General features: G+C 40.3%; 1 protein-coding gene across 1 annotated transcript in view; it reads left to right on the forward strand.

The window, feature by feature from the left end:
- The window catches only part of DPP6 (dipeptidyl peptidase like 6), a 778,185-nt gene that overhangs the window by 164,339 nt on the left and 601,457 nt on the right, over positions 1 to 12,389 (forward strand). The window lies entirely within an intron of this gene.

A 12,389-nucleotide genomic window follows, 5' to 3' on the forward strand; every position in this document is an offset into this window, starting at 1 on the left:
CTGAAAGCTTAACGATTCAAAGGCGGTGTAAAAATTGTTTGTTTTTGAATTAAACAGAGGAAAATATGAGTTGACTGTAGCAAGGCTGGTTGACATTTATTAAGCCCTACTTTTGAGCCAGGTTAGGGTATCTGATTTAAGCCTTACGACAATCTCAAAAGGAAGCACCATGCTTATAACTTAGAAGAACAAACCAACGTGAAGCAAGGTGCCCACTGACCCGTGGCTACTGAGGGGCAGAGCTGGGGTTTGAACCCCAGCACAGTGGCTGCAGAACCCCTACTGTGAGCCCCTGTGCTCTATTTTTAGTTACACCTGTATGTGTAGGTGTAACTTTTATTATTATGCTTTTAATATCTTCAGTATTTCATTTCACACGTTTGCGTTTTTTCTCTCTCTCCCTTGAGTTTTACAAAACTCCTTTGACGTGCACAGGGCAAATATTATTATCCCCATCTTTGAAGTCAAAAACCTGAGGCCCAGAGATATTAAAGGATTTCTCCAATGCCATGTTGTAGTTAACAGCAGATTACCTCCCTCCAATTCACGCATCTCTTTGATCTGAGCCACACAAAATTATTACCTTTATTGTCATTATTGATAGCTCCTCTGGTTACATTTAAAAGAGAAGATAAGCTGTGCATTTCTCTGGACGATTGCGCTGGTGAAGGGCATCTGTGCAGGAAGTCTAGCCTGGTCTTTGCTAGCAAGCTTTGGGCGAATGTTTCAATTGAGGGTTTTTTTTTTCGGGGTTGGGGGGAGAGGTGTGGGGAGGGATCACCGGAACCCATTACTCTACCTATTTGTGAGAAGAATCCTCAAACTCATCGTCCCACAGGATTGAGTGTGAGCTCTGATCCCAAAGACCAAGCCTCTTCCCCTAGAGAATACAGCTGGTATCTGATTTCCCAAGTGGAACGGAGGCTCTGTATTTTCAAGAGAAACAAAACCACCCCCCATACCTACTTTTATAGTGTCAAGCTCTCCGTTTCCTCTTTATATATGCATTTTGCTACGGTGAAAAATACTCCAGGACTCCACTTAGTGTTCATTCATCTCATAGATTTTAAAAGAAAAGGCGTCAACTGTGATATTTTCATCTCTATATTTAGCAGAGTTTATGTCCAGTGATGTAATTCTAGTAATATTTTAAGATCTCCCCTATGTAGATGCTCACTGTTATCGCTGAATGCCACTTTTTAGAAGGCACTTATTCCATGCGTCAGGCAGTGAGGATGAGGTAACCTACACTTCCTTTAACTGGACAGGCCTGTTAACTGTGCATGCTGATCTCATCTGAATACGATCCACAGGCAGTTGTCTTTTGATGAGCTTCCTTTCTATATTGAGAACAGGAATAGAAAATGACCAGTAAGCATCCAACTTGCGTCTTACGCCTCCCCCAAGGCAAGATGGCATAGAATGAAATACTCCCTAGAATATTAGAAACTTCTGTCTCCTGTAAAATCATAAAACATCATACCGTAAGTTAGAGGTGTTCAGATCCTGTGTTCCCCAGTGTTTATTGGTTGGTATACTTTCGTATGAATATTTCCTCATTGTTCCAAGATTCAGGCTATAGCTGCATGGGTAAAGCATCTGGCCTGATACTCATGTTCAATCTTCCACCTGATTTCTTTAGGGACTAACTCTGTTTCATCAAGCGCTGCTAATTTGTGTAATGCTTATTCCAGTATTTTCTTATTAGCGAATCAGCAGTGACAGTTGTTTAATTGGTGTCAGTGGATTTTATGCATGATGGACAGTGAGTTTCAACGATGCAATTAATTTGAAAAAGGCAATGTTTCCACCTAGAAATGATGTCATACATTTGGTATTTCCACATTGTCCTGGGCTTGGACGAATACCCCTTTGGGTAAAAGACTGTGGCTTTAGTGAACTCAACCTCAGAACAACAGACCTGCTCACTCTCAGGTCATTTCTTTATTTATTGGTAGAATACTGGGGCGTTTCACTCTTAAAGATATGGGTTAAAATTTCCTTTTTTATGATTTAAGCACAAAGTGTTTTGCACCATTGGTGTGGTACAAAGAAAACGTGTTACAAAGTAGCAGGTAATTCAATGAGCTTGTATATATACAGGTTGTCCATTGGAGAAAACAAACATATTCACAACGACGTTTCCTTTAAATGTAATTAATAGGGGTGCTTTCCTGCCTTTCCCTATTTTATCCAAAGCATTGATATTTTTAAATCTCCCACACTCCCATCTACTCCAAAAACCCTTCCTCAATCATCCTTATATCCATTACTTCATTCCTCCTCAAGATCCTATTACAATGCTTCTGACTCAGTATCACACTACTGGTACTTGATTATCCTATAGTCTACTTAATTTTCCCCAAAAGGAAACATTATGTTTAACCTGCCTCTAATGTTAGGTTTTAAGTTTAAAAAACAAAATCCGGGGCTTCCCTGGTGGTGCAGTGGTTAAGAATCCGCCTGCCAATGCAGGGCACACGGGTTCGAGCCCTGGTCAGGGATGATCCCACATGCCTCAGAGCAACTAAGCCCGTGCGCCACAGCTACTGAGCCTGCGCTCTAGAGCCCGCGAGCCTCAACTACTGAGCCCGCGTGCCACAGCTACTGAAGCCTGTGCGCCTAGAGCCCTTGCTCCACAACAAGAGAAGCCACCGCCCGCACACCACAACGAAGAGTAGCCCCCGCTCACCACAACTAGAGAAAAGCCCGTGCACAGCAACGAAGACCCAACGCAGCCAAAAGTTAAAAAAAAAAAAAAAATCCATTGACTGAAGTCTATCTGAAAACCTAAGAAAGGAGCCGTCTGTCCCATTTCTCTGTAACATGGCAGTGGACCCTCCCCTGGCTCCTCCCACACACATTCCACGCTATTTATCTTCCAGAATTTACAGAGAACTGAGTTTCTGATAGATATTCATTAAATTCTTTATGCTTGATTCCTTAGATTTTTTTTTACCTTGAAAAGGGGAAGGCAATCGCTTGAACAAAGAAAACAGCTATTCAGAGGCCCAGAACTCAGTCTTGACTTTTCAGTGTTTGTGTTTCATCCCTTAGAATCTGCTACCATTTCTGTCTTTGAGAAGTTCTCTGAATCAACAAAGGGGTCTGTCATTTCTGCACCTCCCCAGACTGAAACCTTTCAAACAGGACCTAGCCCTTTCACCTGCTCTTTCTGACTAGTATGACATCGACATGTAAGCACCCTGCAGCAGGCATCTTGATCTCACTCAGGCTTTGTGAAGTTCTATGCACATCCGCAGTGCTCCATAAATAACTAATAGTATGAAGCAGAGACCAAGTTGACTACTGACTTTGTAGTTTTTAAGCTCTGATGACACTAGCTTTGAGAAGCATGTGTGCCTTTGCATGTTCACTTGGGCTATTGCATAAAAGCAACCAGTGAACTTTACTTCTAGCTATGACAGAGTAACTGGCACCACACAGTCCTTCCTGGCATCAGCTATCAAAATGGTAAAATGTGTAAGGCGATCGTTCTAAGGGATTGAACGCAAGCAGTGCAGAGCCACAACCCTTGAGAGAAAAGAAGCACAGGGGGTGAGACTCATGGCTGCCCTAGTGCCCTACCTGGAGCACCTTCCAGCAGAGGGGCAGGAAGGTGAACCTCCAGCGGAGCTATGGCCTCACTGACCTGAGAAGGAGACTGGAATTCTCGCCTGAGAAGCGGCTGGGATTTGTGGAGCAGGGTACAAGAGAAGAGGAAGCTAGGCAGAGGGGTTGCCAGAAGTCTTGGTGAGGACTGACCACAGTCTCTTGGTTGAAAGCTGGGATGGCTGTGCCCAGGACCTGGCAGTGATTACCTGCTGCAGGGGATGTGCGTGAAGGTATAAGAGATCATGCACTGCTGGCGACGTTGGACCTCCAGCCCAGCCAGAATGAGGAGCCCTCACTGGGCGTCCCAGGCTTCAGCTGAAACCTCAGAAAGTCTATGCCTTAAAAGTAAAAGTCACCGTATGCTAACACATATATATGGAATTTAAGAAAAAAAATGTCATGAAGAACCTAGGGGTAAGACAGGAATAAAGACACAGACCTACTAGAGAACGGACTTGAGGATATGGGGAGGGGGAAGGGTGAGCTGTGACAAAGCGAGAGAGAGGCATGGACATATATACACTACCAAACGTAAGGTACATAGCTAGTGGGAAGCAGCTGCATAGCACAGGGAGATCAGCTCGGTGCTTTGTGACCGCCCGGAGGGGTGGGATAGGGAGGGCGGGAGGGAGGGAGACGCAAGAAGGAGGAGATATGGGAACATATGTATATGTATAACTGATTCACTTTGTTATAAAGCAGAAACTAACACACCATTGTAAAGCAATTATACCCCAATAAAGATGTTAAAAAAAAAAGAAAAAGTAAAAGTCACACCTTACCGTAAGGGTCTTATCATGAACTAGGTTCATGTCTAACAAAGAAAATATTAAACCGGATATGAACAAAATAATCCATTGGTAATTTTCCTGCTGCCAGAAGAAAACTCAACACACCTATCCTTTAAGAAGACACTATTTAGAATTCCTGAGATAGTTCATCTGTAGTAGCCAGTGTAAAAACTTTTAAACAGTTACTAGGGTTGTAAAGAAATACTAATGGGTGACCCATGATCAAAGAAAATAGCCGTCAATAAAAACAAATTCTGAGATGACCCTGATGTTGGATTTTTTCAGACAAGGACTTTAAAAAAGGTATCATAAATATATTCAAAAAATTAGAGGACAACATGGTCCTAATGAGTGAACAAAAGGACAGCTGCAACAGAGAGATTAAAAGTATAAAAACAGGGCTTCCCTGGTGGCGCAGTGGTTGAGAGTCCGCCTGCCAATGCAGGGGACACGGCTTCGTGCCCCGGTCCGGGAAGATCCCACATGCCGCAGAGCGGCTGGGCCCGTGAGCCATGGCCGCTGAGCCTGCGCGTCCGGAGCCTGTGCTCCGCAACGGGAGAGGCCACAGCAGTGAGAGGCCCGCGTACTGCAAAAAAAAAAAAAGTATAAAAACATTTGTAGAACTGAAAATATAATACGTGTGATAAAAATTCAGTGGGCGGACTGAATAACACGCTGAGAACAACAGAAGAAAAGTTAGTCAATTTGAACTCAGTTAAACAGCATCATCCGACTTGAAGAACAGATACAGACATGGGAAAATGTAATGAAATGCGTCCCAGTGACCATCAGGGCAACATCCAAGTGGTCGAAAATACACGTACTTTGAGTCTCAAAAAGACATAAAAGAGAAAAAGAGTTTTTAAAATAATGACTTAAACTTGCTAATATTTGGTGAAAAAAACGGAAAGAATGATTTAAGAGGTTCAAGAAATCCCAAGTGGGAGAAAAACTAGGAGAATCACTCCTATATCTATGATGACCAAATTGCTAAACATCTAATATAGAAATCTTCAAAGCATCTAGAGGGAAAAGCACATTATATATAGGGAAATAATGATCCAATTAACAGTTGATTTCTTTCCAGAAGAGGACAAAGTAACATTTTAGAATGTTGAAAGGAAAAAAAACAAAGAAAGAAAGAAACAAACAAATCTTCTTAACCTTGAATTCTATATGAAGCAAAAATATCTTCTACAACGAGCATAAAATAGAGAGGTTTTCAGATAAGTGAAAACTGAGAGAATTAAGAGCCAGCATACCTACACTACATGATATATTACAGGAAATTTTCAGGTTCAAGGAAAATGAGACCAGAAAATTGTATTTGCAGGATGAAATGAAGAACACCAGAAATAGTAAATACGTGAGTAAATATAAAATACTTTATGTATTTTATCTCTTGATTTCCTTGAAAGATAACTGACTATGAAATGTATGACCGTTATAGCATAAAGGGTATAGAATTAAATGGAGGTAGATTGTTAAAATTTTCTTTTATGTGAATTGGTATAATACTGACTTTGTATAGACTGGGAAAATAAGGATGTACATTGTAATTCCTAAAGGAACAAACAAAAAAATAATACAAAGAGGTATACCTAAAAAGCCAGTAAGGGCATTAAAAATGGAATACTAAAAACATTTGATCAACTCTAAAGAAAGTAGAAAAGAAGGAATAGAGAAACAAATAGTAAACGGGACACAGAGAAATATATCTATATGGTAAACTTAAAACTAAACTTATCAATAATTACATTAAATGCAAACGGATTGAACACCCTGATTAAAAGGTGGATATTTTCCTGTTGGAGTTTTAAAAACTCAAGACCTAACTATATACTATCTACAAGGGATTCACCTTAAACAGAAGGACACAAATAGGTTGAACAGGAAAGAATGGTAAGAGATATACCATGAAAACTGTAAACATAAAAAAGTGGCTCTGTCTAGTAATATCAGACAGGGTAGACTTCAAGACAAGGAATCTTATTGAAGACAAAGACAGATATTTGATGATAAAAATATTGTTAACTTATCAGAAAGGCATAAAAATAATAGACTGTATGTTTCTAGTAACAAAGCTTTTAAATACAGGAAGTAAAAAACTGACAGAACTAAAGGGATCAGTGAATAAATCCACAAATTGTTGAAGATTTTAACATCCCTCTTTCAGTGATTGATATAATACTTAGGCATAATATCAATAAATATATAGATTTAAAGTATATTATTAATTATCTTGATCTATCTATATTCTCTCTTGATATTTATAGAACATGGCCCAACAACCACAGAATACACATCCTTTTGAAGTACACGTAGAGCTCACATTGTGTGGAGCCATTGGTTGTCTAAAAAAAAAAATCAAAAGATTAAATCTTACAGAGTATATTCGTTAACCACAAGGCAATTAAATTAGAAATCAAAACCAATAAGATATTTAGAAAAAGTACAAAATGGTTAGAAAATAAACAATACTCTCTTAACCCATGGGTCAGAGAAAGTACAGGAGTAAGTTAATAAATATTTTAAGCTAAATGACAATTAAAACATACATATCAAAGCTTTTGGTACGTAGCTAAAGCAGTGCTTGGTGGGAAATTTATAGCTTTAGAGGTTTATATTAGAAAAAAGGAGAATAAAAATCAATAATATAAATCTCAAGAAATGAGAAAAATGCAAATGAACCTCAAGTAAGTAGGAAGATGGAAAAATACAGAAAAAATAATAAAGTAGAAAACTGACAAGTAATATGACAACTTACATAAATGAGGAGAATCAATAATGTTAAAATGTCAGTTAACCCAGATTGATTTATGGGTTTAATAAAAGCTCAATGAAAATTTGAAACAGACAGTAGAAATTGACAAGCATATGAATTCTAGGAACCTAGACTAGCTAAAAAAAATTTGAAAAACAAGTACGTATTTTAAGAATTCCTATTACCTGTTTTCAAGGTTGGTATAAAGTTACAGCAATAGAGTGTGGTATTAGCATAAGGAAAGACAGATAATCAATGGGACTTAATCTGTGGGGAATCCTGAATTAGACACACACATATACAAGCAATTAATTTTTGATAAGGTGGAAAGGCCTGGATAAAATTATGGGGAAAGATGAACTTTAACCTGCACCTCTCATCATAAACAATAATCAGTTTTAGGTGAATCATATGCTTAGCCATAAAAGCCAGAATTATGATGCAGATAGAATCACGGGAAATACCCTAACTTTGGAGTTGGTAAAGACTTCATAGGTAGGAGTCAAAGAAAAACCAAACGAACAGACGTAGAAATCAATCAGTCAATGGGATTTCATCAAAGTAAAAATTTCTCTCTTCAATAAGGGGTGCTGGGAAAACTGGACAGCTACATGTAAAAGAATGAAATTAGAACACTCCCTAACACTATACACAAAAATAAACTCATAATGGATTAAAGTCCTAAATGTAAGGTCAGACACTATCAAACTCTTAGAGGAAAACATAGGCAGAACACTCTGTGACATAAATCACAGCAAGATCCTTTTTGACCCACCTCCTAGAGAAGTGGAAATAAAAACAAAAATAAACAAATGGGACCTAATGAAACTTAGAAGCTTTTGCACAGCAAAGGACACCATTAACAAACAGACAACCCACAGGATGAGAGAAAATATTTGCAAACAAGGCAACTGACAAGGGATTAGTCTCCAAAATTACAACATTTCATGCAGCTCAATATCAAAAAAACAGACAACCCAATCCATAAATGGGCAGAAGACCTAAATAGACATTTCTCCAAAGAAGACATACAGACTGCCAACAAACACATGAAAGAATGCTCAACATCATTAATCATTAGAGAAATGCAAATCAAAACTCCCATGAGATATCATCTCACACCTGTCAGTATGGCCATCATCAAAAAATCTACAAATAATAAATGCTGGAGAGGGTGTGGAGAAAAGGGAACCCTCATACACTGTTGGTGGGAATGTAAATTGATACAGCCACTCTGGAGAACAATATGGAGGTTCCTTAAAAAACTAAAAGTAGAACTACCCTACGACCCAGCAATCCCACTACTGGGCATATACCCTGAGAAAACCATAATTCAAAAAGAGTCATGTACCACAATGTTCATTGCAGCTCTATTTACAATAGCCAGGACATGGAAGCAACCTAAGTGTCCATCTACAGATGAATGGATAAAGAAGATGTGGCACATATATACAATGGAATATTACTCAGCCATGAAAAGGAACAAAACTGAGTTATTTGTAGTGAGGCGGATGGGCCTAGAGTCTGTCATGCAGAGTGAAGTAAATCAGAAAGAGAAAAACAAATACTGTATGCTCACACATATATATGGAATCAAAAAAAAACAAAAAAACCAGTCATGAAGAACCTAGGGGCAAGACGGGAATAATGACGCAGACCTACTAGAGAATGGACTTGAGGACACGGGGAGGGGGAAGGGTAAGCTGGGACAAAGTGAGAGAGTGGTAGTGTATATATGGACATATAAACACTACCAAATGTAAAATAGATAGCTAGTGGGAAACAGTCGCGTAGCACAGGGAGATCAGCTCGGTGCTTTGTGACCACCTAGAGGGTTGGGATAGGGAGGGTGGGAGGGAGGGAGACGCAAGAGGGAAGAGATATCGGGACATATGTATATGTATAACCGATTCACTTTGTTATAAAGCAGAAACTAATGCACCATTGTAAAGCAATTATACTCCAATAAAGATGTTAAAAAATTTTCTGCTCAGCAAAATACATTGTTAAGAAAATGAATAGTCCACTTGAGGACTTGGTTTTGGAGGGGGAAGCTGGAGCGAAGAGAGAGTGGCATGGCCGCATATACACTACCGAATGTAAAATAGTTGGCTGGTGGGAAGCAGCAGCATAGGACAGGGAGATCGGCTCGGTGCTTTGTGACCACCTAGAGGGGTGGGATAGGGATGGTGGGAGGGAGGCTCAAGAGGGAGGGGATATGGGGACACGTGTATGCATATGGCTGATTCGCTTTGGTGTACAACAGAAACTAACACAGCATTGTGAAGCAATTAGACTCCAATAAAGATCTATTAAAGAAAAAGGAACAGTCCAGCAACAGATTGGGAAAATTATATTCCATTTCATACATCTGACAAAGGACTTGAAGCCACAGTATGTAAAAATGCCTACAAATCAGTCATTAAAAATGGACAAGCGATTTGAGTCGGCACTTTATAAAAGAAGATATACAAATGGTTAATAAGCACATGGAATGGTTCTCCATGTCATCAGTCATTAAGAAACGGCAGTTGCAACCATGTTGCGATACCATTTCTCAACCCACTGAAATTGCTATAATCAAAAAGACTGACAGTGACACATGTTAGCAGGAATGTGAAATGACACAAACTCCCATACATTGTCGGTGGAAGTGTACAGTAGGTATGACTACTTTGGAGAACAGTCTGAAAGTTTTCTCTAAAGCCAAGTACATAGCTCCCAGCTGAAATCTATTGCACTTCTAGGTATATACCCAACAGCCGTGAAAACCCAAGTCCTTGAAAAGACTTGTACAGGAGTGTTTATAACAGTCTTCTTCATAGTATCCCCAAAACTGGAAAGAGCCCAAATATCCTTCAAGAAGATAATGGGAAAATAAATTGTGCTATATTCATCCAATGAACTACTATTGGTAACCAGTGTTCAGCGTATACTCTACTGAGGGTGAATCTCAGACATGAACCTCACGTCTGGCATGGATGAAGCCAGACGAAAAGGTACATGCTCATAAGTTGGTATATAAGAAGTTCAAGAACAGTGAAAGAATTCAAAACAGTGGTTGCCTGTTGGAAAGTCAGGGTGGAATTGACTTGGAAGGGGAAACAGAGGAAATCTGGGGGATGCTGAAAATGCCCTAAATCTTGATTTGCCTATATACATTTGACTGTGTACACCCAAATAAGTACATACATTTGTCAAAACTCAATGAAATGTATACTTAAGATCTGTGCATTTTGTTGTATCTAAATTTCATCTCAGTGGAAAAAAGCGGGCATGACTTTTTTTTTTTTTTTAGTTCCCCAACCAGGGATCGAACCCATGCCCCCTGCAGTGGAAGCGCAGAATCCTAACCTGTGGATGGCCAAGGAATTCCCAAGGAGGCATGTCTTGATATGTGCCTCCGTTATTTAAGCACATTAATGATAAAACTGGGTTACTCAGATCCTAGAGCATAGCCATGTGTAGGGTCACCCTAAGATTCATAAGGTGCCCGAGGGTGTTGAAAGTCCCATGGTGAAGCTCAAATTGATCATTAGCTGTTGTTACTCTCTCCGATTCTTACATACGATGTTGGTGTTCACCCAGAACAGCGTGTGAGTACAGATCGATAGCTAATGAGAAATGAGGCTTTCTCTCTTCAAACACTTTAAAAGAGGCCATTTTCTGCTTTTGTGCTTCAAAGACAAGCATACAGTTCATTTCAGGAAACCAAATCCAGCTTTCTGTAGGACAGAAGCTTCCGTCTGACAGAGAATGAAAAATATCAATGAACCTATTAATTAACCCAGAGCAACTATTAGCCAGGGAGATCATCAAATTGCTTTTGAAAAGATTACCTGACAGCAGACAAACTGCACAAATAATTACTTCTGCCAACATCTGCTGTTCCTACTTTCCCTCTGAGATATTTGAGAAAATTTGTATATCAGAGAATCCTGATTCTTTCCTGAATGTTTCCTTCAGCTTGTAGAAGATTATATGTCTGTGTTTCCAAGATTTTGTTTTGTATTTGTCTTAGCAGTGGAGGAGAAGCTTCTGTCTGATCCAAGCGTTGGTCTCTGCCTCAGACCCTTTCCTGGGTGGCAGCTGCATGGATGCCAAGGCACTGTCCACAGATACTTTATGAGTACACGAGTACACACAATTTTCTAGATGGTTTCGGAAGGTTTGGGGACCCTCTAGAATTTTATCTGGTATCCTCTGGGGGCTTACTGTATTCTGGGGCAGGAGCCCTGGGTCTCATGTCTCATGCCTCTAAAGAATCCCAGACCGGGCTACTGTGGTGGCATCTGGACCGTGGTCTGCATTGAGGAGGGCTTATGCGTGTGCTCACTTGCCCAGCTCTAGGCAGGTAATGGGGTTGCCCGGAGAGTTTATCCCACAAGCCTTTGAAAATATCTCTCTTGGCTTCATTCTCTGCCTGTGAATTCAAGGAGGAGACAAGTGGATTTCTTCCCTCTTTCTAATCCTGTGTGAGAGCTACAGAAAAACGGGTGCTTCTACCTAGTTAGAGAGAAACGCCTTTCCTAAAGATGAATTCAGACAGCTTTATTTAATGGAAAAAAATGTCTCGTCTGCCTCTAAATGCAGTCTTCCCTGGTGGCTTCTACCTGGCAAAAAGAAAAATTAGTCTCTTGCCTGAAACAGGTCTTTGTCAAGACACAGGAAGGGAGAAAAGATAAAGGAAGGAAAAAGCAGGGAGAGAGCGGCTGAGGGCGGTTATCGCCAGCAAGCCCAGCCGTCAGCACGTCGGTTCTGGAAGTGTAAAGCTGGGACACTGAGGATCTCGACCCAGGAGTGTTCAGAGGCCACGTGGGGGATGCTGAGACTCAGAAAGACGAGGCTCATGAACTGGGTGGATTCATGGGTGTACGTTACCTGCCTGAGCCTCAGTTTCTCCATTTGTAGATTAATTACACGAGGTGTTTTTCAGAGTCGATGTGAACATGTTCGTGAGAGTCTGACTTACCGCAGGAAGGCTGCTAATTGTTAGTTTCTCTTCCCTTAACACAAAGTTGAGCTGCAGAAAGCCTTCTGGCAGCAAATGAGAAAGACCCAGAGAAAGGTATAGGTTTCTGCCCCAATTAACAGACGGATGTTTCACAAGAGCTATGTATTTCATAGGGATATCTACAGATGGTTTGGAAGCTGATGCCCTGGGAGGGATGGAAGAAAGGGCGGGAAAGGAAAGAGCACGTCATGAGGGGGTTATGGAT

Source organism: Phocoena phocoena, chromosome 9 (genome assembly GCF_963924675.1).
Source record: "Phocoena phocoena chromosome 9, mPhoPho1.1, whole genome shotgun sequence".
Classification (NCBI taxonomy): Eukaryota; Metazoa; Chordata; class Mammalia; order Artiodactyla; family Phocoenidae; genus Phocoena; species Phocoena phocoena.